Raw genomic sequence first — 6,000 nt, 5'->3', positions numbered from 1 at the left:
GAGAATCTCGGTTTTACTACAAAATGGGGAGGGCAGCAGCAAGATTTGTTTCCAGTTGCTCCAGCCTTCCTTCCGGCTCTTGCTCCCCTCTCCCCCAGAGCTCTGCCGCCCTAGGACCGGCTTCCCCCGGCCTAAGCAGTCTGTGGGTGTCGCTGCTCTGAAGTCCCCTGTCTTTACCCTCACTCACCCATGTGCGTATTTTCACAGGGGCCTTTCTGAAGACATTACCTTAGAGTAGCTCTAACATGGTATCTATAGATGCAATGAGGGCAGGCTTTGGGGGACCTGAGTGACCTTGGTCCAGGCCCTGTGCCTCCCCAGGCCTCAGTATCCCTCTGTGGAGGATGGGGGTGGGGTGGACATTTGGAGGTTTCTAAACACCCTTTCCAGCCCTGGCATCTTGAGACTGCCCACAGTAGGAGCGGCTGGGACTTGGGTCACCAGGCCAGGGCCATCTGCTGCGTCCCCTCCGTGGGGCAGGAGTGGGAGCGGGTCATGGGAAAACACAGTGGGGAAAAGGCAACCCCCCATGGGCCCCACAGAGCGGCATGTGATGAGCAGGGACAGGCAGGAGGATTTGTCACAGCCTCTTCTCCTGTGTCTTCAGTCCCTGGCTGTCTTCCTAGGGAGGGACAGGAAGAGTTGGGCTATATTTACCTTCTGAGGGTGGCATGGTGAGGAGGGGACTTAGTGGGCAAGGGGACAGTGAGCCGGCTGCCCACAGCCGAGCATGGCAGTGCTGTTGTTCCTCTAGTGGGGAGGGAAATGGAGAGCTCAGGAACAAATGCTCCTCCCCAGCCGTCCCTCTCCAGGTGGCCTGGCCTGGGTACCCGCACACGGTAGATGACAGGTGAATTCACAGACAGAGCGAACAAACGAATGAATGAGTGAGTGAGTGAGTGAATGCCTTGCAGGTAAGAGACCTTGCTCGAGACTTAGGCAGACCTGGGTTGGGGTCCTGCCCCCACTCGTTTCTGGCTGTGTGATCTTGAGCAGATTACTTAATAAATGTCTCTGAACCTTAGTTTCCTCATCCGTAACGCTAGTGAAACCTCGTAGAGTGGTGAGGAGCAAAGGAGGTGAATCAGTGGGAAAGCTTTAGCATCGTGTCTGACATTTAGGACTCGCCAAATTATGCTGATTATTCGCACTGCAGATACAATGATGGGGTCACCCTCTAACCTGGCATTTCAGCATGCATTTACTTACTGAGCATCTGGAATGTTCTAAGCCCTGCTGAGGGCCCAGGGACGATTGAGGCCCAGTCTCTGCTCTTGCGTATAGTATGACAGCCACACAGTGTTGAAATAACACGGAAAGTGCTCATAACAGCCATTATCGAGGGCGCTAAGTACTGTGGGAGAGGTCCAGTCTACCCTGGGCTGCAGGTCACGGAAGGCTTCCTGGAGGGGCAGGGCCCTACACTAAGCTTTGAAGGAGCTTGCCTTTGGGAAACATCCATCATGGGCATATGGCAAAGATGTGAATGGCTTGCTGGGGGAACCCTTGGAATCCAGTCTTCGTTCCTTCCTCATTTTGTCAGGCTGGCTTCTCTCATTGCCCTGGGATAAATAGCATCCTCTCCACCCTGTTACTCCCTCTCCCCTAACATTGCTTCATGTAGCTGCCCTATCAGATTTTGTGTTCTTGTCTGTCTCTCTGCACTAGAACATCAACCCCACAAGTGCAATGTTACAGGTTTAACTGTGTCTCCTGTCAACATCACATGTTGAAGTCTTAACCCCTAATACCTCAGAATGCGACCATTTTGGGAGATAGGATCTTTAGAGAGGTAATCAAATTAAAATGAGGTCTTTTTAAACCCGATCTAATATGACTGGTGTCCTTGTAAAGAGGGGACATTGGAAGACAGACGCAGATGCTGGGAGAAGCCCTGCGAGGATTGTAGTTATGCTGCCATAAGCCAAGGGGCCACCAGATGCTAGGGGAGGGGCCTGGCACATAGCCTCATTCGCAACCCTCAGAAGGAACCGACCCTGCTGACACCCTGGTCTTGGACTTCCAGCCTCTACAACCGTGAGACAATAAATCTGTGTTGATGAAGCTCCTGGTCTGTTGTACTTTGTTAGGGCAGCCCTAGCAAGCTAAGATAGGCATAGATGGGTTTTTTCCTTCTGTATTCCCAGGCTAGGACAGGGCCCAGCATTTAGTAGCTAGCACTACTCACAGTTCTTGAATGAATGAATGAATGAAACTTGGTTGTGGCATGTGGAAAGTGGAGGAAATGAGACCAAAAAGCAAAATGAGCAAGATGCCGAGGGGTCTTGAATGTCAGCGTGAGAGTTTGGACTTTCCCTCCAGAGGTGATGGGGAGCCATGGAAGGTGTTTTTAGAAGCTTCCTCCGGCTTTATTGCACACGCTGGAGCCAAAGGGGCCAAGTAGGAGGCAGGGAGAACGGCAGGATTGAACTATTGTTCGGGCTAGCAGGGATGAGGGTCACCTCTTGGGTGGCAGTGCAGATGGAGTGGGGGACCTGCGGGAGAGGGCAAAGGTGTTGTGTAGACAAGAGGGGGCTGATGTCTTCAGTCTTTTACTGTCTCACCTGCTGCCATTCTTTCTTTCTTTTGGGGGGTAAACATCTTTTTTTTTATTGTATTTTTTCCCATTGTTCTTCTTTCCCAAAGATTATTTTGCCCGATCCTTTGATCTTTTGCCTGATCAAACCCCATCTTTCTCTTGCCGAATGTGCAAAGCTCATGGGACTTTGGGGCATCTCAGATCCCCTCTTGGGGGAGTTGGGAGGGGGCTGTCCCCAAGCTGATCACTGTCTGTGGACAGAGTCCTAAAACGGGTGCTGATGGATCGACACGAGGGTCGGATGGAGGAGACAGAGCCCTACTTGGGGAAACCCTGGTCCGAGGGAGGAGATAAGACCTGTGCCCTGGGAGACACCTCTGAGCAGGATCAGGGGCTCCTGTAAGAAGCTGCTGCTGAGAGGAAGCCTTCCTAAGAGAGATGGGTTTGGATGAATTTTGGAGAAGGAGGGGGTACTAATATGGTGGAGAGGGGCAGGAGTGAGCGAGCAGCAAAGGGCAAAGTAGTCACCTCTTCTTTCCAGTCCCAGGTGAGCTAGCCGGGTGACTGGACGCGCAGGTGAATACATAACCAGCACTGCCTTTCAGCGGGCTAACTAATCATCACGAGTCACCCACCTGCAGCAGAGGAAAAAAGACTGTTGGTAGGGGACAGAAATAGCTTCTAAGGACTCCCTTCATTTCTGCTGCCCCTCTTTCCCCAAATGTCTCAACAGGCCATGGGCCTGGAAGGCAATGCATGCCCACAGCGCCCTCTGCTGGACGATATCAGAACAACACTGCAGGCTCCTCGTGTCCAGGCATTTGTGTAAAGAGGGCCCCCCCCACCCCGAGCTTAGGCCAGGAATGAAGGATAGACAGCAACTGGGCCAGTGCCTGGCAGGGTCCATATCTGCAGGCTGGAGGATCTTGGAACTTATGTGTAGTGTAGGAGATAGCTAGTTCTGCTTGGGGTGGCTGAGGGAGCAAGCCATCATACACAGTTCCCCCGCCACAGGTATTTTCAGGGGCTCAGGAGCTGGGGTGACACCATCCTGAGTATCCAGTGACCCCCGGCCCAGACTAGGAGAGGACACCTCCCAGCAGATTACCTATGTCTCATTATATCATGGAGGACGTGAGTCCCTTTCTTCTGCCAGCCCTGGCTCTGGGGTAACTTGGGGTCCAAGCAGGGGACACACACACACACACACACACACACACACACACACACGGCTTTTATAGGCTGCCCAATGGGAGCAGAGAACAAAGAAGCGAGTTTCTCACAAAGGTGGAGGGAGTGCCTGGCTCACCGAAGTCAGCGAGGTGCCTAAGGGGCTTCAGGCCGCCCAGCAGCCTAGCACTGCGGAGGGGGGAGGGAGGAAGGGCTTGTCCACCTCAGGGAAAGCCGACTGCCCAGCGGAGGTCCTCCACGAGGCCGTGCCTGTGAACACTCCTTCGCTGTGACCTTTTTAGTCTCAAATGATTTACTCTCCGAATGATTCCTACCAGGGGCTGGTGGCGCACTGCGGCAATGGTTTTGGCCGTTGGGGAATTCCTGTTTTCCTGGACTGTTCTCCCCGAAGGCCGCAGTGTGATGATTGACTTGGAGGAAACAAGGTAAACTGCTAACGGGTTTCCAGATGAGCCTTGTGTTTGATTCTGGGATCCGTGTGTTCCAAGTCTCTGGGTTCCAAGACACACTGGTGACTGGTGCTGATTTTCATGTAAAGATATTTTGTGATCTCTGATTGCTTCTGAGGAAAATTGGAAATGTGGCAAGCAGCTTGCAGAGACATTGTAACAGCTGTCTGAGCCTCGCTGGGTCCCCTCAGCTTCTTCCTCGTCTGTGCACACGGGCTGGGCACCTGCCAGCACCTGGCTTTCTCTAACAGCAGTAGTCAGCTCAGCTGGCACGCCTGGGGCACCCTAGGAGGGCCATGGATTTAGTGGCCCTGGGGTGACCCTCACCCAGTGACTGAGTGGAGCTGGTATCCCTCCCCCTATTCCTTCCCAGTGAGTCTACTCTGCTTCCCAGAGTTCCCAGGGGGATAAAGGTCCAGACCTGCTCAGCAACACTCCCTTTATCGGTGTTATTCCTGTTATTTTTGCATTGCCTTGCCTGCCCAAGAATGCTTCCTGGGATCACAAAACAACACTATTTGCGCTGACTCCTTATCTCAGGCTCTGCTTCTGCGGGAACTACTGTGACCAGCTTGTCCCAGTTTTCCCCAGATTGCTCCAGTTTTAAAGCTGGAAAGTCCCACATCGTGGGATCTCCCTACCTCAATCCCAGACAAACTGGGGCAGTTGGTCATTCTAGGGAAACCCAGACCAAGTCGGACGTGACCAGACTGACGCAAGCAGATCCCTGGCCCACTAGTGTGAAAATCACGTATCACCTTCGATACTGGAGGGCAGTAACAAAAGGGCAGACACACGTATAATTTCGTCATGTCGTCAGGTTCAACAGTTTTTATAAGCTAAAAGCCTGTAAGAGAACAGTAGCCACCATTTGCAAAGAAGCCGCTCCCTTGAGAACAGACGCACACAGCCCCAGGGTGTGATTTGCTACTCGGTAGGGGACACTAGACGGCTGATGTCCGGGAGGACTTCCACGGTGTCTACCTCATTGGCTACTGGGCAAAAAGGCAATGTGGATTCCAAGAACAAGAAGTGCCTCAGGCACCGCGGGGACAGGACGGGCGAGCAGGCAAGGGCATGGGCAGCACAGTGTAGGCACTTGAGGCTCCGAGGGGGACAAGCACCGGCCGTGCCACTTGAGCCACAGCCACCTGGGCAAATAGTGAAACTACACTGCGTGTGTCCCCATAGTCGGCCACATGGAGATGAGGCGCTTTGCCTTGGGAAGCAGCTAGAAGCTCAAGACCGCTGACTCCGAGCCAAGGAGGGCTGCAGCATGAGAACTCCCACTTTGTCGGGTAGCCTGGGAGACAGGGCTGCTGAGCTGGGGGCCAGGCGAGCGGGGGATGGGGGTGGGGTTGGTGTCAGGGAGCCCCATACGAGGCACGGGGCCTGGCCAGGAGATGCTGCCAAACTCCTGACCTCAGGACAGATCGCTGCCCGTCGGGTTACCCGGCCTCAAAACACTGCACACGCCCCTGCCCTGGCGGACCTGATGCTGGCACTGCGGGCCTGCTCTAGCCCAGGGATGCGCCTGTTCTCTGCTTGTTGGTCTCTCTAGTCCCCGCTAGGTTGGTGGGGGACAACAAATGTCTCCCCCGTGCCATGGCAATGAACTCACCACTCACCCCCGGGGTAGCGGCGCCCTTCTCTTTCTTCCCTGCCCAGGGTGCTGAGGATGTGGAGTTCGTTGGTGCCTGGGGACCACTTGTGGACGTTCCGATATGCCAGGAGTGGGAGGCAGCACTGGGGCCCGGCAATGGCGGGTGCTGGAGTGTCCCACAGGCTCCAGCCAGGCAGGCAGGGGCGCAGAGTGGCCAG

This window comes from Desmodus rotundus, chromosome 3 (genome assembly GCF_022682495.2).
Source record: "Desmodus rotundus isolate HL8 chromosome 3, HLdesRot8A.1, whole genome shotgun sequence".
In the NCBI taxonomy this organism is placed as follows: Eukaryota; Metazoa; Chordata; class Mammalia; order Chiroptera; family Phyllostomidae; genus Desmodus; species Desmodus rotundus.
The sequence above is the reverse complement of the archived record's forward strand: the minus strand, read 5'-3'. Positions refer to the sequence as shown.